This window comes from Bidens hawaiensis, unplaced genomic scaffold (genome assembly GCF_021521415.1).
Source record: "Bidens hawaiensis isolate Kalapana, Puna unplaced genomic scaffold, B.hawaiensis_p1.1 tig00050482_1, whole genome shotgun sequence".
NCBI lineage: Eukaryota > Viridiplantae > Streptophyta > Magnoliopsida > Asterales > Asteraceae > Bidens > Bidens hawaiensis.
This window is the reverse complement of record NW_027499029.1, coordinates 57,505-80,383: the sequence shown is the minus strand read 5'-3', so window position 1 is coordinate 80,383 and position 22,879 is coordinate 57,505. Positions and strand designations below refer to the sequence as shown.

The following is a 22,879-nucleotide window of genomic DNA, read 5'->3' as shown; positions in this document are numbered from 1 at the left end:
GAATTCCATATAAGCAACATGGGTTATAAACCATGAAGCTTGGTATTTTTCGACATGTTATAAGAATTCCATATAAGTAACATGGGTTATAAGCAACATGTTCAACTCAAAAAGATCTATTCTTAATCCAAAGAAAATCTGAAGACTTGGTATTTTCCAAAACTTAATAAACCATAAAGCTGTTTACCTTGTATTAGTTAATGAAGTGTTTTTCATATTACCATTCTGTAAAACAATGGTTTTTACCCATGTAATAATTCAATAATGTTTTCAACTTTATAAGGTGTTAAAACTTTTTAATTATTCCGCTACGTATATGTTATGCATGAAAAACACCATTGATCACCCACCTAGGCCTAAAACCGCGGTGTGACATCTATATAAAGTTGTAACTATATATGCTTAAATATTCACTATTAAATAAGACAATTATGATTATTCAAATGTTTAGAAGAAACTAATTCATAAAGATAAAAAAAATATAATGTAACATTAAATAAACTAAATTGGATGAACTTAAATGCCCTCATTTAACCCGTTAACCGGTCCAATATCGGGCTGGGCTCAAAAAGCCCGTGTTAAAAGGAAGGAAGCCCAGCAATTAACCTAAACTTTTCATAAGAAACCCAAAACACAAATTGCCAAGGCTCGAGCCGAGCCCAAGTAGGAAAAAAACTCTTTCCACAAAGCTCTAAACCCTTCAAATCTAACAGTTTTCACCAACCAATCATAACTACATGTATACTCATTACTCACCTGGTTCATCATTCGCGTCTTGACCACGTCAGCCGGGCAACTTATGGTTGTAGCTGTGAGGCCCGACATCATAGAGGCTAATGTGTACGCGTATATGTTATCGTTAGCAATGTTACTATTAATAACAAAATGTTTTGCATGATCATAACAAGCTAATTCTCCCATGTTTACTAAAAACGCTCTTTGAATATTTGGAATAACACCCCTCCAAAGTCCTTTAAATCCGTCGGTATTGATGATTTTCATTAGGGCGTCAATTGACCCGGTGTATCATGGCTGGAGCCCTTGGCTAACCATACGCCCATTTGCTTGCATCCTAACTTTAACCAGATCAGCAGGACTAGCCACTACCTGCACTATTAATGCAAAGATTTGATCAATTTTGACCCAAATGTACAATTTCAACTAGGGATGCAAACGGGCCAAGCCGAGCCCGGTTCGTGTATTATTGGTTAATTAATTTATTAACATTTTCAATTATTTTTATATATTTTGAGAAGCCTTAAACGAGCCTAGCCACAAGCCAATCTTGTGGGCAGCACCTTAAACAAGTCAAAGCTCGAGCCAAGCTCGTGGGCAGCACCTTAAACAGACCAAAACACGGCTCGAGCTCGATAGTATAGTGTGAAATTAATACATAGATGTCCAAAAGAGCTAAAATTTAAAATATACACAAGGCTTGAGCTCGATAATTTAACGAGCTTTATTTCAGGCTTGAGCTCGACAAGGTTCGTCTAGTTTCGAGCTTTTTATGGATCCGATCTCAAGTAGCTTGCGAGCGAGTCGGCTCGTTTGCACCCCTAATTTCAACAGTATGGTTTGCAATTTCAAAACTTTATATGAATCCTAAATCCTAAATTTGGTACAAGTTCATGAATTAAACAATTTCCTCCAAAATCAAGTTAATTAACTAATCCATCTTCCGTGTGCAAACTCACATTGTTTTCTCATCCAAATAACTTAATTCAACAACACTCAACAATTACATGTCAAAATTTATAAGAATTTATAACAATTTAATAAATCCGTAACTTAAACTAATCGGCTCAAATCTATACCAATTAATTAGTTACTAACTAAAAACATATAATTTAAGCCCAAATTCATTGTTTTGATCCAACCCAAAATTTTCAAACTTAAATGACAAAACCAAAAAATCCAAATCCCAAGTCTCCGTTTTAGCCCAAAACCGACTCAAACTAAAGCATGCAGCTAGTACATCTCAAGACCGATTACTAAACAAATCTAAACTATTACATATTATTATATCAACATCAATATCTATACTCTCAACGCAACAGCCCTACATAAGGGGCAAACGTTCTTCGACAACAGCCAAACCCTTGATGCACACGGTATGATATTGATGCCCACATTCGAGACGCCCGATCTTCTCGTTGTTTTCACAGTCGCACAAACAGATAGAGCAGGTCACCACTTCAGATTCTTTTATCTTCTTTCCTTGTGCCGTGTACACATGTAGACGCTTTGAAATCTCTTCTTCTGATAAACCGGAACCACTTCGTTGCGGTGCAGGTGCAGGATCAGCCTCTTCGTGGCGGAACCACATCATAAAAGTTTCTTCTACAGAGTCATAGTCAGACATGTCAAACGTGTCTTCTGGACTTGCATACGGTATGTAGTGATTTTGCGTATATGAACGCGTTGGTTGTTGATTCACCGCCGAGGTATTGGGGGTGTCAAGAAAGAATAAATCGTCAAGAAATGAAACAAATCGAGGGTAGGGTTCGCCCGTGGCATAATGAACTGGAATGACTTGAACCCGTGGAGCGGGAACGGGGAGTATAGGAACACCGTAAGCGTAGCGCGGTGGTTGCGGAATGGCGTGGTGATAATAAGAAGGATTCATCGTTAACAAGAGAAAAACTGATCGATTAATCAAGAAAGTCGCGTTAGTTATTGGGCCTAAATAAAAGAAAGTCGCGTTAGTTATTGGGCCTAAATAAATAATTAGTAAAGAAAAGGTCGTGGACTTAGATTAATCAAGATAGGATTATGGATGAGATGGGCTTAGGTCCATGGGCCTTAGGAGTATAAATACTCCCTTAAACCACCCTTAAACCCTAAACCCTCATTTCTTTCCATCTTATTCTCTCCACACCCAAAAACACACACACACCACCACACATATACGGCCGCGAGTGAGAAAGGGGTGAAACGGGATCGAGCGAACGTTAGTTTTGGTAGATCCTTGCTATACGAGCCATACACAAGATCTAGAGTCCATAAGCAAGCTAACCGAGACCGAAGAACGCATAAAGGTAAGCCGTTTTACCTTTAAAGTTTACGTTTTTATATACGTTTAGCCTTGAAACTTAGAACGAGACTAGATCGGGTGAAGGTAAAACATAAAGTTGTAAACTTGATGATAAATATGAGTGTAATGAACCCGGAAATGGAAACGACTCGATTAATAAACCCTTAAACCTAGTATTGAACGTTTTTACGCTTAAAGGTCCAAACTTTACGTTTTTCCGGGCCAAGTTTTACCCGAAAAAGACCATGGGAATGATCACGGGTTTGGGTAACATCATATCCGATGATTTCTCGTTGAAACGAAGATGATTTTTGGGAAATATGGCCGAACAGCGGCGGCTGCTGAACAACTTCGCCTACAAACCAACTTCGCTTGCAAGCAAGTTCGCCAGCCAAGTTCGCTAACTGGTTAAGTTCGCTTAAGTTAAGTTCGTTTACATTTATGACCGCTTGCGAATACATGAGAGTTAAAATGATAACTTAAAATCCTAATGAAAAAAATACGTTAAGACAGTTAACGAAAATAAAATTTTTCCAAGCTGACCTGACAGCTTAACCCCAACCAGGGGCTCTGCCCCTTGGACCTCGCTAGAGGCTGCCGCCCCTAGAACCCCGCTGCCAGGGGCGCTGCCCCCGGACCCCCGTTCGTTGTGGGTAATAATTGAACTAGGAAGACGATATGGGTAGTGATAGTTAATTGATACGTGTAATTGTTATACAGTTATCGTGCGTAGCTCAAGAAAGAGATTACCATAAACGGTGAACGTAACCGACTTCAGGTGAGTTTCTAGCCCCACTTCCTTGTTATGTTTTTGGGGCTGTGTGCATACTCGATGTGAATGTTAATACACTTACCTTAAATGGTAAGGTATGTCTTAATGACAAATGTGATTGTTACGAATGTATGCTTGACAGTACGTGAATGACCTTCGGGTATTGCATGTATCGTTAAGGAAAGTATAGTGTAGTATGTATGTTATGTATATGTGAATAAGGAAGTATGTACGACAATGATATGTATGATATTAAATGTATGGATATGATAGTGGTGATGATAATGAAAGGTAAGGTAAGGTTAAAGGGCTGCATACCCTAATAATATATGCGAAGGTTAAAGAGTTGCATACCCTAATAATATATGCGAATGTTAAAGGGTTGCATACCCTAATAAAATATGCGAAGGTTAAAGGGTTGCATACCCTAAAAATATATGCGAACGTTAAAAAGGGTTGCATACCCTAATAATATATGCGAAGGTTATAGGGCGAAATGTTCATTATAACGTAAGGTATGAATATGAAAGGAAAAGAGTAAGTATGTATGAACGAAAGTATGAAAGCATGGGGTACGTATGAAAGTATGTAATTATGAATATGTTGTATGTTGTATGATTAACTAGAACTCACTCAGCGTAGCTGACTTTTAATATGCACGCAGGTGAATAGGATGAGACAGCTGGCTTGAAGGGAGACACATGGCGGATGAATAAAGAAGCTGGCATCTGAAGATTTAATTGTTAACGTTTGAACTAAAAGACATGTTTTAAGTTATGTTTTAAAGACAAGTTATGAATGGTTGTAACGACTATTGATGTTTTATGTTATTCCGCGAAAGTTTTAATTAACTCTGATATTTAGAACTGTGTTTATGAGTAAATCCAATGTCAAAAGTGAGGCACCGGTAACCGGGCTTTACATCGGGTGGGTGGGTTTTCCTGGAACTGGAGTTAACGTGGAGGTGCTTCAGGGCTCAGTACGGCTGGATTGGGCAAGCTAGTGGTTTTCTTTTGCCATTCATTGACAATTCTCTGTTTGTTGGTTGTTAAAAAAATATCCCAATAATGTGTAGTAAACCAGAAATTAAATCCATTCAGCTCGTATGCCACGTCATCCCTATAAACCGTCGATTATAGAATTACGTTGATCCTTTTGGAAATCTCACCGCATTAAAATCAACAAAAAAAAATAGCCATGTACATAACTTTTCTTAATTCAACCATAAGGTTTTAGTTACATCACTTCACTCAAGTTAATGTAGTAATTTGTTAGTAAGATCTACAGATAATGACCCGAATGTTTTGGTATCATATCAGCTCCTTGTTCCCATTCTTCTATATCATCAAATATGATTAGATTTGGTTTTATCCCGTTTATAATATAAGTTTTCTATAACATAATAATACATTTAGTGCTAGTGGTGTCAATATAAAACTTTGGAATATATGCATAATGGTTAACGTGCAAGAGTCATGAATGGTAAATTAAAGAAGAATTATACACAATTAGGTTGAATTAGTCAACCATCAACATTCTTTTTGTTCTTTTATCTTAGTACAAAAATCGCTAATGCATTTAATATTTACTAATACAACAAACTAAACACCAGATGATTGAAACATTAAGGGTTAGGAAGTCTTGATGAATTCAAGTCTTTCAAATAACATAAATTCATCGTTATGAAATACAACAAACTCAAAATGTTATACACACATGATTTTTATATAAAAATAAAATGACCAAATAAAAATTATTGAATGTATAAAGAAGTTAAAAAGATTAGTTTTTTATTTCCACCTACTTATAGTCTTTGGCATGGTTGTAAAAATCGCGCCTATGCGGCAAGTACTCAATGAGTAATTCCCGAGTACTCCCCGCCTAGGCGAGGTCTTGGTGAGCTATCCCAGAGTAATACTCGACTAATGCCGAGTACTGGCAACTCCCAAGTCGTCTGAGTTAGCAATGCCTAATGATTTCTACAACCATAGTCTTTGATGAATTTACTCTCTCAGAAGAAAATATAATCCATCATACCTTTTTAAAACTTTATGCACAAGCATGTGCATAAAAACTAGTAAAAAAGTAAGACAACAACATAGAAGGCTTGAATTAAGTTATAAACTTGGGAAGGAGGGAAAGAGATTTCTAACACGTTTACTAGATTTATTTAATTTCTTTTAACTACTTTTGAGGACATTTTGAATAAATTATAACCAACGTTAACCAAACGAATATACTTTTTCTTTTTTCTTTTTTTTTGGTGGAAGTGTGATTCCTAGTTTACTTAAGTCTAAAGGGAAAAGTATTGTAACATCCCGAAATTTCCAAGTAATATTAATTATGTTACTTAATAATAGAGAGAAAGTTTACCCGGGTTATCAGGAAATAAATAATAGAATAGGAGTTGGTATGGGTCGGGCTGGTGTTGGGTAATGGATGTGGGTTGTGGACTTGGATTAATTAGGATGGGTTAAATGAGAATGGGCCTTAGGTCCATGGGATCTCAGGGATATAAATACCCTAACACCCCAAAATATCTTCATTCTATCTTTATCCAAGCACACTCCACACACACATACACACACACCAAGCACCCAAAACAGCCGCCGGCCGGGCCGAGAAAGAAGGGAGGATCGAGCGAGGTCCGGGTAAGAGAGAAAGATTAGTGGTGATACCAAGATAAACGAGATCCAAACAAGCTCAAAAGGTATGAATCTTGATCTTGGAAGTTTAAAGATCCGAGCTTTTAGTGTATAAACGACCAAAAATGGTCGGGAAGTGTAGTGGGTGGTATTGAACCATAGCAAGGGTGTTAAAATCGCCCGAAATGTTGATCAGAAACCGAAACAGCGGACATCTGGGCAACTTCGCCTTCATCTGGGCAACTTCGCCTTCATCTGGGCAACTTCGCCTTCAAGCGATAAACTTCGCCTGCAAGCTAAGTTCGCCTGATGAACTTCGCCTGCAAGCTAAGTTCGCCTGATGACAAGTTCGCCTGAGGTTTAAGTTCGCCTGATGATAAGTTCGCTTGAGGTTTAAGTTCGCCTGATGATAAGTTCGCCTGAGGTTTAACTTCGCCTAAAGCTAAGTTCGCCTGAGGTTTAACTTCGCCTAAAGCTAAGTTAGCCTGAGGTTTAACTTCGCCTGAAGCCAAGTTCGCCCGAGGGTTAACTTCGCCTAAAGCCAAGTTTGATTAGAAAATAAATTAAAAGCGATAAGTAAAAGTAAGCTAATACTAGGCCGCCAGATTAGATCAGACGAGTATTGATACGTGTAACTTGTACAGTCAGCCGAGCTCAGTTAAGGAAGGGATTTACAGCTATCAGAAAAAGAAGCAGAGTTCAGGTGAGTTTCTAGCCCCATTTATGTGTTACGTTTTCGGGGCTGTGTGCATACTCAATGTGATAGTTAATACACTTACCTTAAATGGTAAGTGTATGCCGTGTATGATATATGTGATAGATATGATTGATTGCATGACGGTACGTGAACGATCTTCGGATATTGCACGTACTGTCAGGATGTAAATAAAGATATTAATATTGTATGTAATGTGAGGATGATGTATAAACATTATGAATGAAAGCTTGTCGGTACGTGAACGATCTTCGGATATTGCACGTATCGTCAAGGGAAGTGATTAGCTCCTTACATGGATATTAAATAATAACTCATAGATAGTGTTCCTCATATGGATATATATAGAGTTCCTTACATGGATAGTATAATGTTCCTTTTATGGAAAGTAAAATGTTCCTTTTATGGAAAGTATAATGTTCCTTCTATGGAAAGTATAGTGTTCCTTCTATGGAAAGTATAGGGTTCCTTCTATGGAAAGTATAGGGTTCCTTCTATGGAAAGAATAGGGTTCCTTCTATGGATAGTAAAGTGTTCCTTCTATGGAAAGTATACAGAGTGTTCCTCCTATGGAAATTCTATATAGTATGGTAATGGTAAAAGTTCTTTTAATAGATATTACGTGATGATCCTCCTATGGATATTTATACGAGGTTAAGGTAGAAATATGTGCCTTCGGATACGTTAAGAAATATATGAGAATAAAATTGTATGTTGCCTGATTAACTAAAACTCACTCAGCGTAGCTGACTTTTAGTATGCACGCAGGTGAGCTGATTATAGAGTTAGCATGAGGATGACACACGGCATGGATTGAACGGCTGGCATCTGAAGAAAGAAGTAAAGATGTTTTAAATATAAAGTTTTGTGATATGGTATCAAAGAAAAGATTTAATGTTTTGTAACAAATGATTGATGTTTTATATTCCGCGAAAAGTTTTAATAAACTCTGATTTGAAGGACTGTGTTTATGAGTAAATCCGACGCTAAAGTAGGGCTATGTGACATCTGCCCGATCCGACCCGACCCAGGTACCCGTTTCTCTAATCCGGTCTCTTTCTTTTATGATTTAATATTTATTTATACTTATATTTTAATAATAATAATATATTTTCCTTCCCGTCCCTCTTCTCTCTTCTTTTCCCTCTTGTCGCCGTCCCGCCCTTAAGCCTTGAACCCTCTTTTTGTCCTTTGTTCCTTCCCGCCTAAGGTTGTCTGCGCAGCTCCACGCGCCAGACTCCTTACAAGGAAGCCTGCGTGATGACCACCTGTTACTGCGATACGCGAGACGAACTGTCCCCGCAGCGCGCTAAGGATTTTAGTTCTTCCCGCGGCGCGCTATGGATACCGTTCTTCCCGCGACGCGCTAAGGAATATAGTTCTTCTCGCGACGCGCCTAGAATTGAAGTTCTCCCCGCGGCGCGCTTAGAAATGTAATTCTTCCCGCAACGCGTTAAGGTTGGTTCTGTCTGCCTTCGCGCTCGCGCACTTTTGCCTTCGCGCTCGATGCCTTCTCGCGCTACCCCTTTGAGTCTCTTCTTCTGTTTGTCCAGCTGTTTACTTTTGTGTTGTCTTATCTTCTGTGTTGTTAACCTGACCTATCTTATGTCTGAAAAGCCACTTTTGGCGCAGCATGCGCACCAACCCCATTGGTTGACAGAAAAAGTGACTGACATTATCTTTTGAGATCTGCTTTTCCATGCTTTGACCAGTACCTTTATCTGACCCGCCCATGCCTGTTTACTGTTCCCTGTCAGCTTTATCTTGCCCCCTGCAACTGCCATATCTTTTGATATCTTTTGCTTTTGGAACCTTTTGCTTTTTGAGATCTTTTCCCCTTTTTCTAGGGATTGTGTTCCCTAGGGTTTCTCTATAAATAATAATGCTATTTTCTTAACACTACACACACAAACACTTATTATCTTTCTCCTCCTTGCTCTCTTTGCCGTCTTCCTCTCTGCCTCCGTCTTTCTCTCCTGTTCTGCCCTGATTTCCGGTAATATATATATATTATATATAATAATTTACTTATTAATTATGCTAACTTGTAATCAAGACTTAAAACAAATCATTAAAACAATAATCTTATTTATAGGTTAACTTGTGCTTGTTTAAAGTTGGTTCTTGCTTTATCTTACACCGCATCGTTTATCAAGTGAGTAATCTCGTACCTAATCCCTTTTTATTTTTAATGTTTTGGGATGTTCATGTGTTCGTACAAACTTGAGTCTTAAACTGGTTTATGAACTTTAGTCGCGCAGTATCCCATGTGTTAAGGACGTTTACTTGGCTGTTTATTTGTATGTGTGTATCATTAACCGCTTTGTTCGGCCTATTCCGCAGTTTTCATGGATCCATTAGATGAACACGGGAGACCTATCGTTTACGGTTTTCTTTTGTTTACACTTGCACAGATGTTTTCTTGTTTTTGTGCTCAATTGGGAGCACGGATTGAACTATGAGCTATGATCTATTTAGGCTTGATCACAATCTGATTACACCCTTGTTAAACACCAGACATACACGTGTTGCGCGCAGATTTATTGTTATCTATTATTATCTATTAAACTTGATTTCTCACCAACACGCAAGTGTTTGACGTTTATTTTAACACATGTTCAGGTTTGCCGTAGCTGTTTTGGAGCTTGTGGTCACGTAGGAAGTTTTCTTTATTTTGGACCTAGATTAAAATGTATCAAGACAAGTTATTGCTGTTCGAATATTATGATTTATAATATATTGATTTATGTTGATTTATGCTATCTTGTGTTTACTCTGCGCGTGCGCGAATGAATGTATTTATTAAATATTGACACCCAATAGTGTCACGAGTAATGAAACAATATGTGGCGCCCCGATGTATAATCCGCCTTTGGTCGGGGTGTTACAGATTGGTATCAGAGCTCGTTGACTTTAGGATAGGTGGTTAGACGTAACGGCCTAGAATACCTAAGAGTCCCTTCTCGCGCATAAGAGAAATCTCATGATTTCGCGCTTATTGTTAATTACTCGTTATTTATAAATATGCTTGCGCAGACGCAGTATATGATTTTATGTTCTATTCCGCGATATTTTGATTTTTGTTGAATTTCGATTTTTATTGATTTTACTTACATATTCGTTTGTTGGACTTGAAAATCCGAAAAGTCATGGTGATACATGAATAGTTGGTTTTCAATTTCCATTTGCGATTATGTTCTGAGGTTGGAGACTTGAAAAGTCATGGTGATACATGAATTGTCAACCTCCAATACTCATTTTCTTGTATATTTTATATTGAAGATTGAAAAGTCATGGTGATACATGAATCGTCAATCTCCAATACTCGTTTGCTCGTATATTTTAAATTGGGAATTCGGAAAGTCATGGTGATACATGAATTGTCGATTCTCGATTCGAATTTGTTATCTGTATTAAGTTTGCATTCAAATTCATGTTTTACTTTTAACTGTTGATGGTATCTAACCCCGCGAAACCAAGCTTTATAAGATTATACTTTGCGCTAAGATATTAACAAAACTAAAACTTTTATAGAATGCCTCCGCTATCTCGCCGCCATCTGAGGAGAGAAGCCTCGCGCAGACGTTCGCTGCAACGTTCCCAGGAAATGGCCGCCGCAATAGCCCAAGCTTTGTGCCAAAACAATACCAACACCTCCGGTTACAACATTAAATCCTTCAATGCGGGTAACCCTCCAAAGTTCACAGGCCTTGAAGGAGCCACCGTGATGCTCCAGTGGCTTGAGAAATATGAAAACACTTTCCTCCACACCCAATGCCCCTCAGACAGACGAACCCTATATGCCTCCAGTGTCCTGGAATCCAGAGCGCTTACATGGTGGAATGGAGTAGCTCATGCGCGTGGCGCAGAAGCTGCTTCTAGCATGACATGGGAGGAATTCAAGGAAATTCTGACGCGAGAATTCTGCCCTCCCAACGAAGTTAAGCGCCTGGAGGAAGAATTTTGGAATCTTAAGCAATACAGTGGAGAAGCGCGCGAGTACGCGACGCGCTTCCACGAGCTAAGCTTACTGGTCCCTCACCTTGTTACCCCTTCACGCCGAGCAATCGAGAAATTCCTTGGGGGTCTCCCCATGGAAATTCAAGATTCTGTATGGGCCAGAAACCCAGTAACCCTCTCTGACGCCATCGAGTTGGCCGCTGTGCTCAGCGACAACCATGTCAGAACAGGAACCCTGTTCCTGCGGGGATCTGAGAAGACCAAACCCACCAAGACTGCCCCTGAACCAACAGAAACCAAACCAGAACCCTCAAACCGTAACAACCTCAAGCGCAGGCGCAAAGCCTATGCGCTTACCAACCCGCCCATTGTCCAGCAACCCATCTACCAACCTCCAGTTTACGCGCCTAACCCACTGTCAGCCTACCCAACTCCCCCTATAGTCCACAACTATGCCTTGACCAATCCAGCACTCCCTGCCCCGCCACCTAAGAAACCTTACACAGGAAACCAACCCTTTTGCCCAACCTGTAGACTTCACCACCCAACCCAAACCCCGTGTCGACAATGTAACCGATGTGGCCGCGTTGGTCACTCTGCTGAGTTCTGTAGAGTCCCTCCCGTCAACCCGATCGCACAAACACCACCAGTCTACCCGCAGAACCCACAACCAACCTACCAAAATCCACGACCCAGGTCGTGCTATAACTGCGGTGATCCCAGTCATTTCCGGAACGCGTGCCCGAGACTACAAGTTCAGATTACGCAAGCGAATCCGGTGAACCAGATTTCAAACCAAGTGACGCTGTGGACGAGCTTTTAACATAACCGCGCACCAAGCGCAAGCGAATAATGACGTAGTTAATGGTACATTTTTGCTTAACGGATTTTATGCTTCTGTACTTTTTGATACTGGCGCCGATCGAAGTTTTATCTCTCGCGCCTTTGAGCAGAAGCTTGCGCGACCGCGCGATAACTTAAAAGAAGATTTTTCAGTTGAATTGGCTAATGGTGAAGCTATTTTAATAAACTCAGTGATTAAAGATTGCACGCTTAACCTTAACGAAAACGATTTTCTGATCGACCTCATCCCCATGCCTCTTGGAAGCTTTGATGTTATCATTGGTATGGACTGGCTTACGCATAATCGCGCCGAAGTTATTTGCGCCAAGAAGATGATTCGCATACCTCGAGAAAATGGTGATCTTCATATCTACGGCGAAAAACCCTCCAGTGGTCTTAAGCTTATGTCTTGCGCCGAAGCCCAAAGACTCATGCGGAAGAAGTGTATTGCATTTCTAGCCCATGTGGTTAAACCTGCTGAAGAGAAGAAGCTTCGCGATATCCCTGTTGTGCGTGAATTCCCTGAAGTTTTTCCTGATGATCTTCCTGGTATTCCTCCCGCTCGTGAAGTCGAGTTCCGTATTGATCTTGTCCCTGGTGCTTCCCCCGTAGCTAAATCTCCTTACCGTCTTGCGCCCGCTGAGATGCAAGAACTGGCAAGCCAACTTCAAGAGTTGACTGCTAAAGGATTCATTCGCCCTAGCTCTTCGCCCTGGGGTGCTCCGGTGTTGTTCGTTAAAAAGAAAGATGGATCGTTTCGCATGTGTATTGATTACCGCGAGTTGAACAAACTCACCATTAAAAACCGGTATCCCTTACCGCGTATTGACGACCTCTTTGATCAACTCCAAGGTGCCTCTTGTTTTTCCAAGATTGATCTCCGCTCTGGCTATCACCAGTTGCGTATCCGCGATGAAGATGTTCCGAAGACTGCTTTTCGAACTCGTTATGGCCATTTTGAATTCTTGGTCATGTCCTTCGGTTTAACCAATGCACCCGCCGTTTTTATGGATCTAATGAATCGGGTGTGTAGGCCCTTCTTGGATAAATTCGTGATTGTGTTTATCGATGACGTTCTGGTGTATTCTAAGACCAAGGCCGAGCATGAGCAACATCTCCGATTGGTATTGCAAAAGCTTCGAACCGAGCAGCTATTTGCCAAGCTTTCCAAGTGTGAATTCTGGTCTGATGAAGTACAGTTTCTTGGTCATGTTGTAAACAAGATGGGTATTCATGTCGACCCATCCAAGATTGAAGCAATCAAGAACTGGATTACGCCGACCACTCCTTCTGAGATCCGTTCCTTTCTGGGCTTAGCTGGTTATTACCGGCGCTTCATTTCGAACTTCTCGAAGATCGCTTTGCCTTTAACAGCTCTGACGCACAAAGGTAAACCGTATATTTGGGGCTCGAAGCAAGAAGAAGCCTTTCTAACGCTCAAGCGATTGTTGTGTGAAGCTCCTGTTCTTGCGCTACCTGAGGGTAATGAAGATTTTGTTGTGTATTGCGATGCATCCAACCAAGGTCTCGGTTGTGTTCTTATGCAACGAGGCAAGGTTATCGCTTACGCATCGAGGCAACTCAAGGTTCATGAAAAGAATTATACGACTCACGACCTCGAACTTGGTGCAGTTGTATTTGCCTTGAAGATCTGGAGACACTACCTTTATGGTACTAAGTGTATCCTCTACACTGACCATAAAAGCCTTCAGCATATCTTTGATCAGAAGGAACTTAACATGAGGCAACGCCGATGGAACGAGCTCATCAGCGATTACGATTGTGAGATCCGGTATCATCCTGGTAAGGCTAATGTGGTAGCCGATGCGCTCAGCCGAAAACCCTGCCAGCTTAACTGTATCTTGCCGCGCACGCAGCTTCACTTTGCGCCGATTCAAAGCAACCTTGAATCGCGTATTCGTGACGCGCAGCGCGCATCCATCGGTAATGGTAATCTTCGCGCCGAGTTAGCGTGTGGCGCGGAAGCGCACTTTGTTCCTAATCTGAGTGGAATTCTCTGCTATCTTAATCGCATCTGGATTCCCTTTTATGAGAATCTTCGCGCTGATATCCTGAGTGAAGCGCATAAATCTCGGTATTCTATTCATCCCGGCGCTGATAAGATGTACAAGGATTTGCGCATTACTTATTGGTGGCCCGGTATGAAAAAGGATATTGCTGTGTTCGTAGCTAGATGCCTGACTTGTTCTAAGGTGAAAGCTGAACACCAACGCCCATCTGGTTTGCTCGAACAACCGGAAATTCCTACGTGGAAATGGGAATGTGTAGCGATGGACTTCATTACCAAGTTACCTTTGACGACAAGCAAACATGATAGCATTTGGGGTAATAGTGGATCGTTTGACTAAGTCTGCTCACTTTCTGCCCATTCGTGAAAACTACCGTGTTGAGCATCTCGCGCAGCTTTATGTCAAGGAAATTGTCTGCCGCCATGGTACTCCTTTGAGCATCATATCCGATCGCGATGGCCGTTTTATATCCCGCTTTTGGAAATCTCTCCAATCTGCGCTAGGAACTCGCTTGGACATGAGTACGGCATATCATCCTCAGACTGACGGTCAGTCTGAGCGAACTATTCAAACTCTTGAGGATATGCTCCGATCTTGTGTTCTTGATTTTGGAGGTAATTGGGATTCGCACCTGCCTTTGATCGAGTTCTCTTATAATAACAGCTATCATTCCAGTATCGGTATGGCCCCATTTAAAGCACTTTACGGTCGTAAGTGTCGCTCCCCGATTTGTTGGAGCGAAGTGGGAGAAGCTCAAGTCACAGGACCCGAACTTGTTCAAGAAACAACCGATAAAATCGCCAAGATCCGTGATCATCTGCTGACTGCCAGAAGCCGACAGAAGAGTTACGCAGATCGCAGGCGAAAGCCTCTCGAATTTCAAGTTGGTGATCTTGTTCTCCTCAAAGTGTCGCCCTGGAAGGGTGTTGTCCGCTTTGGGAAGAAAGGTAAGCTTGCTCCTCGATATGTTGGACCATTTAAGATTCTCGCGCGTGTAGGAAAAGTTGCTTACAGACTTGACCTACCGCCCGCGCTCAGTAATGTGCATCCAACGTTCCATGTATCCAATCTCAAGAAGTGTTTAGCTGACGAGAACCTTCACATTCCACTTGATGAAGTTCAAGTTGATGAATCTATGCATTTCGTTGAGAAGCCTGTTGAGATTATGGATCGCGAGGTTAAGCGAACCAAGCCCAGTCGTATCCCTATCGTGAAAGTTCGCTGGGAGTCCAAGCGCGGAGCCGAGTTTACATGGGAAAGGGAAGATCAAATGAAGAACAAGTACCCGCACCTGTTCTCTGCGCAACCTACTTCGAGATAAATTTCGGGACGAAATTTCTTAAAGTAGGGGAGACTGTGACATCTGCCCTATCCGACCCGACCCAGTACCCGTTTCTCTAATCCGGTCTCTTTCTTTTATGATTTAATATTTATTTATACTTATATTTTAATAATAATAATATATTTTCCTTCCCGTCCCTCTTCTCTCTTCTTTTCCCTCTTGTCGCCGTCCCGCCCTTAAGCCTTGAACCCTCTTTTTGTCCTTTGTTCCTTCCCGCCTAAGGTTGTCTGCGCAGCTCCGCGTGCCAGACTCCTTACAAGGAAGCCTGCGTGAAGACCACCTGTTACTGCGATACGCGAGACGAACTGTCCCCGCAGCGCGCTAAGGATTTTAGTTCTTCCCGCGGCGCGCTATGGATACCGTTCTTCCCGCGACGCGCTAAGGAATATAGTTCTTCTCGCGACGCGCCTAGAATTGAAGTTCTCCCCGCGGCGCGCTTAGAAATGTAATTCTTCCCGCGACGCGTTAAGGTTGGTTCTGTCTGCCTTCGCGCTCGCGCACTTTTGCCTTCGCGCTCGATGCCTTCTCGCGCTACCCCTTTGAGTCTCTTCTTCTGTTTGTCCAGCTGTTTACTTTTGTGTTGTCTTATCTTCTGTGTTGTTAACCTGACCTATCTTATGTCTGAAAAGCCACTTTTGGCGCAGCATGCGCACCAACCCCATTGGTTGACAGAAAAAGTGACTGACATTATCTTTTGAGATCTGCTTTTCCATGCTTTGACCAGTACCTTTATCTGACCCGCCCATGCCTGTTTACTGTTCCCTGTCAGCTTTATCTTGCCCCCTGCAACTGCCATATCTTTTGATATCTTTTGCTTTTGGAACCTTTTGCTTTTTGAGATCTTTTCCCCTTTTTCTAGGGATTGTGTTCCCTAGGGTTTCTCTATAAATAATAATGCTATTTTCTTAACACTACACACACAAACACTTATTATCTTTCTCCTCCTTGCTCTCTTTGCCGTCTTCCTCTCTGCCTCCGTCTTTCTCTCCTGTTCTGCCCTGATTTTCGGTAATATATATATATTATATATAATAATTTACTTATTAATTATGCTAACTTGTAATCAAGACTTAAAACAAATCATTAAAACAATAATCTTATTTATAGGTTAACTTGTGCTTGTTTAAAGTTGGTTCTTGCTTTATCTTACACCGCATCGTTTATCAAGTGAGTAATCTCGTACCTAATCCCTTTTTATTTTTAATGTTTTGGGATGTTCATGTGTTCGTACAAACTTGAGTCTTAAACTGGTTTATGAACTTTAGTCGCGCAGTATCCCATGTGTTAAGGACGTTTACTTGGCTGTTTATTTGTATGTGTGTATCATTAACCGCTTTGTTCGGCCTATTCCGCAGTTTTCATGGATCCATTAGATGAACACGGGAGACCTATCGTTTACGGTTTTCTTTTGTTTACACTTGCACAGATGTTTTCTTGTTTTTGTGCTCAATTGGGAGCACGGATTGAACTATGAGCTATGATCTATTTAGGCTTGATCACAATCTGATTACACCCTTGTTAAACACCAGACATACACGTGTTGCGCGCAGATTTATTGTTATCTATTATTATCTATTAAACTTGATTTCTCACCAACACGCAAGTGTTTGACGTTTATTTTAACACATGTTCAGGTTTGCGTAGCTGTTTTGGAGCTTGTGGTCACGTAGGAAGTTTTCTTTATTTTGGACCTAGATTAAAATGTATCAAGACAAGTTATTGCTGTTCGAATATTATGATTTATAATATATTGATTTATGTTGATTTATGCTATCTTGTGTTTACTCTGCGCGTGCGCGAATGAATGTATTTATTAAATATTGACACCCAATAGTGTCACGAGTAATGAAACAATATGTGGCGCCCCGATGTATAATCCGCCTTTGGTCGGGGTGTTATAGGCTAACGGGTTCGGGGCCTTACAAGTTGGTATCAGAGCATAAGTTCGAGAGATTTAAGCATCCTACATGCTTAGACTCGAACAGAGAATGGGATTTAAGTAAGAAAAGAAAGAATATGCCAGTTCAAGAATGCCATGTGTCGCTCAAGCAAAAAAATCAGAAAAGGTAAGGTGTATAATTAAATGATATATGTTAATGATAAAGAAAAGATACGTGAACGATAAGGATAGAGGTAATTGATTGTTTGATTTGACTAACTGCTTAAGTAGAACCAGCACAAATAGACTCATAAAGGGAAGCGAATAGGACACGGAAAGCAACGTGATCAGCTAGTCACAGCTGGCCACTGTTATTACCTGTTAGCCTTGCTATCCTTGTACTAAATAGTTCCTTGAGTGATGATGTTTGTGTTGTCCCTTTAAGAATACTGATGGCTGGAGCTGGAGAAGTTGTGGGAACTGGGGGTCGCACTGGACGTCGTGGCAGGCCTCGTCTTGTCCGGCAACCCTCGGTAGAAGAAGTTTCCCACACCGAAGATGAAGGGAGCGCCGCAGGAGGAGACCGTAACAACAACGAAGAAGTTCAACTTAGCCCTACTGTTCAAGCAGCCATTGTTCAAGCTGTAGTTGCTGCTGTGAAGAACCTGAATCCCGAAGGATCTGCTGGAAGCCGTGAACGAACCGTTGAAGGAGCAGGTGGTAATAATAGAAAGGATGACGAGAGGGAAAGGGGTGACTCGAGTGAGGTAAAGTCTGTGAAAGATGATGATAGGAAGAGGGGCCGAGGAAGTTGCAACTATAAGTCTTTCAAAGGTTGTGACCCGCCTAAGCTGACTGGTTTAGGAGACGCAATCGCTACTCTTCAGTGGATAACCGCCATGGATAAGGTTATCTGCATTAGCGAGTGCCGTCCTGACCAAGCTGTCGGTTATGCCACTCAATCTTTTGAAGATGAGGCTATGTATTGGTGGGAGAGTGTGGAGCAGAGGAAGACCCGTGAAGAGATCAAGGCGATGAGTTGGAATGACCTAAAGGACATGGTGATGAAGAGGTTCTGCGCTGATACAGAAGTTGAAAGAGTGGAGATGAAGTTTCTGAATTTGAAAGCGGGAGAGATGACACAACGGGAGTATACTACTGAATTCAACCGCATGTCTAGGTTGGTACCTGACATGGTGAACACCGAAGCTAAAAGGATCAAGTGTTACGTGAGGGGACTTCCGCGGAATGTTCGCACTTTGGTTAAGTCTAGTAAGCCCGCAACATTTGACTCGGCCGTGGAATTGGCCGAGATGATTTATGAGGACCTTGCCAACTGTGAAGGGGAGAAGATGGAACCGAAGAAAAAGAACCCAACCCCAGAACCAGAGGAAGCCAATGAGGTGGATCCACGCAAAAAGAAGGCAAGGCAAGAGGGGTTCACTGCTTGTGAAAAATGTCGGAAGAGACACCCCGGAGAGTGCAGAAAGGGATTAGGTGTTTGCTACAGGTTTGGAAGAGCAGGACATTCCTCTTGGGAATGTAATGATTACCATAGGTGTCACAAATGTGGAGGACGTGGGCACCTGGCTAGGGATTGCAAGGAATCAGGGGCGGGAGGTGTGAAAGGATGAAGACTTGGGGAAACTGCAGAGAGGGACACCTGATGAAGGAATAATTGCTCATGCAATGGTTTTATTAAGTTACTTTTGCTTAAGGACTTGTTTCGTGTTAGGGTTTAAAACTTATGTTTATCTGTGGCGTGTAATATATTGAGTTTGGTTATGAATGATTATTATGCTATGATGAAAGGTTGTTTTAGACAATAGTGTTAAAAGTACTAATCGAAGCCCTTGGAGGTATGAGATGAGTTGTGGTACATCGAGGGTCTCATGGACAAGCTACCTTAAATAGCTAAAACACATGACCACCATTCGATGACTGCAAAGTCGGAAGTAAGAAGGATAACTCAGAAAGCGAAGGCGATTCAATGAAGCGTGTAAATATAAGAAGTTTTTCCTTTTATAGAGAATAAGTTAGGTTTCGGGGACGAAACCTCTTTAAGGAGGGAAGACTTGTAACATCCCGAAATTTCCAAGTAATATTAATTATGTTACTTAATAATAGAGAGAAAGTTTACCCGGGTTATCAGGAAATAAATAATAGAATAGGAGTTGGTATGGGTCGGGCTAGTGTTGGGTAATGGATGTGGGTTGTGGACTTGGATTAATTAGGATGGGTTAAATGAGAATGGGCCTTAGGTCCATGGGATCTCAAGGATATAAATACCCTAACACCCCAAAATATCTTCATTCTATCTTTATCCAAGCACACTCCACACACACATACACACACACCAAGCACCCAAAACCGCCGCCGGCCGGGCCGAGAAAGAAGGGAGGATCGAGTGAGGTCCGGGTAAGAGAGAAAGATTAGTGGTGATACCAAGATAAACGAGATCCAAACAAGTTCAAAAGGTATGAATCTTGATCTTGGAAGTTTAAAGATCCGAGCTTTCAGTGTATAAACGACCAAAAATGGTCGGGAAGTGTAGTGGGTGGTATTGAACCATAGCAAGGGTGTTAAAATCGCCCGAAATGTTGATCAGAAACCGAAACAGCGGACATCTGGGCAACTTCGCCTTCATCTGGGCAACTTCGCCTTCATCTGGGCAACTTCGCCTTCATCTGGGCAACTTCGCCTTCAAGCGATGAACTTCGCCTGCAAGCTAAGTTCGCCTGATGAACTTCGCCTGCAAGCTAAGTTCGCCTGATGACAAGTTCGCCTGAGGTTTAAGTTCGCCTGATGATAAGTTCGCCTGAGGTTTAAGTTCGCCTGATGATAAGTTCGCCTGAGGTTTAACTTCGCCTAAAGCTAAGTTCGCCTGAGGTTTAACTTCGCCTAAAGCTAAGTTCGCCTGAGGTTTAACTTCGCCTGAAGCCAAGTTCGCCCGAGGGTTAACTTCGCCTAAAGCCAAGTTTGATTAGAAAATAAATTAAAAGCGATAAGTAAAAGTAAGCTAATACTAGGCCGCTAGATTAGATCAGACGAGTATTGATACGTGTAACTTGTACAGTCAGCCGAGCTCAGTTAAGGAAGGGATTTACAGCTATCAGAAAAAGAAGCAGAGTTCAGGTGAGTTTCTAGCCCCATTTATGTGTTACGTTTTCGGGGCTGTGTGCATACTCAATGTGATAGTTAATACACTTACCTTAAATGGTAAGTGTATGCCGTGTATGATATATGTGATAGATATGATTGATTGCATGACGGTACGTGAACGATCTTCGGATATTGCACGTACTGTCAGGATGTAAATAAAGATATTAATATTGTATGTAATGTGAGGATGATGTATAAACATTATGAATGAAAGCTTGTCGGTACGTGAACGATCTTCGGATGTTGCACGTATCGTCAAGGGAAGTGATTAGCTCCTTACATGGATATTAAATAATAACTCATAGATAGTGTTCCTCATATGGATATATATAGAGTTCCTTACATGGATAGTATAATGTTCCTTTTATGGAAAGTAAAATGTTCCTTTTATGGAAAGTATAATGTTCCTTCTATGGAAAGTATAGTGTTCCTTCTATGGAAAGTATAGGGTTCCTTCTATGGAAAGTATAGGGTTCCTTCTATGGAAAGAATAGGGTTCCTTCTATGGATAGTAAAGTGTTCCTTCTATGGAAAGTATACAGAGTGTTCCTCCTATGGAAATTCTATATAGTATGGTAATGGTAAAGGTTCTTTTAATAGATATTACGTGATGATCCTCCTATGGATATTTATACGAGGTTAAGGTAGAAATATGTGCCTTCGGATACGTTAAGAAATATATGAGAATAAAATTGTATGTTGCCTGATTAACTAGAACTCACTCAGCGTAGCTGACTTTTAGTATGCACGCAAGTGAGCTGATTATAGAGTTAGCATGAGGATGACACACGGCATGGATTGAACGGCTGGCATCTGAAGAAAGAAGTAAAGATGTTTTAAATATAAAGTTTTGTGATATGGTATCAAAGAAAAGATTTAATGTTTTGTAACAAATGATTGATGTTTTATATTCCGCGAAAAGTTTTAATAAACTCTGATTTGAAGGACTGTGTTTATGAGTAAATCCGACGCTAAAGTAGGGCTACCGGGTTCGGGGCCTTACAAGTATTATCGGTAGGGTCGGCTTCAAGAATGTGAAAATTTTTTTGGATCAAAGGCGAAAAAAATTTTTCTCCTTAAGAAATATTTTATTGGGTTTAAAAAAAATAATTTTAAATGAACTTACTTGGTTATATTTAAGTTATGTAAAAAACTTTTGTATAAAACTAAACTTAAAAATGTCTCAAATAAAATTAAAACCCACAACCTCTTAGTTAGATGTCATACCTCTTTGCCACTAGACCAAGCTAGTGATTATGTAATTGTGTTGAACGTTGATTATACATATTTTTTTCACAAATATATATATATATATATATATATTTTTAAAAATATATATATTTCGGGTCTAACGAGATAGCGGGCCTTGGGCCGTTGACTACCCTGCCACCTCTCATGACCGGCTCTGTACATCGGTCAAGCAACTCAAAAGCTTGGATACATTTAGGAGTAAGTGAAAACTAAATTTATTTTTCTATAAGAAGTGGAGTCTCAAAACAGATTCAGTTTCCAAAATTTAGATATTAATTCATCTGAAGTTCAAAATAACATGTTAATTTCCTATTTAAGTATCACTATTGAAACAATTTGCAACACACTATAATTACACTTATTATATTATTAAAACGATGACTTTCTTGTATTTAGGTTACCGCATTCTTTAAATTTGAAGAGCCCAGTTGCCTCACTCTGGCCAGACTATGTTGTTTTAACTGGGCCCACGCTGGCTTTTAAAGTTTGGATTGGGCGTTCTCCCGGAAAACCATATCGCCGACTGCCTCTTGACAATCATTGTGCCACCACAAGAGCATAACTCTCTGGCGTAACACACGGTGAGACGAAAACCCGGGTGGGCGCGGGTTTCAAACTACCAATCTTTACATAATGCCTATCTTAAATCTTCATTTTCAATATTCCAAAATGACACAAGTGAGATTCGGACTTGAGTCTTTATTGAAGAGCCCAAACATTTTATCACTAAGAAAGAAGTGAGAGGGATAATTACATTCACAATAACAGCAACAGAAACATCTTTAGTCGCAAATACGTTTTTCTTTTCTTTTTGTTTTGACACCTGTCTCTGTACCGCAAGGGTAGGTACGCCCCTGGCTTAAAGCTTAATACATGCACTTCTAACTAATTTTGTTACTTGCTTTTTAACTTATTAAAACCTCTCATATATACTTATCCTTGTTTCAATGATTTCCTCAAATTAAATTACTTCATTTTCATAAAACCATTAATTATTATCATCTCTTTGATATTATTATTTACAGTTTTGACAGCTGTTCCCGTGCCACAAGGGTAGGTCCGGCCGGGCTTAAAGCTTAACACACCTCTAGTTAATTTTGTTATTTGCATACTTATTTAAACCAATCATATACAAACTTGTTTCAATGACTTCCTCAAATTTAATTACTTCATTTTCACAAAAACATTAATTATTATCATCCTTTTCATAATATTATTATTTGCATATTTACATACACACAGCAAA

The 22,879-nt window shown here is 40.7% G+C and overlaps 1 pseudogene; it reads right to left on the bottom strand.

Annotated features, from left to right (window-relative positions):
• Positions 1–494: 494 nt before the first annotated feature.
• LOC143598529 (uncharacterized) lies at positions 495–2,626 on the bottom strand (annotated as a pseudogene).
• Positions 2,627–22,879: the final 20,253 nt, after the last annotated feature.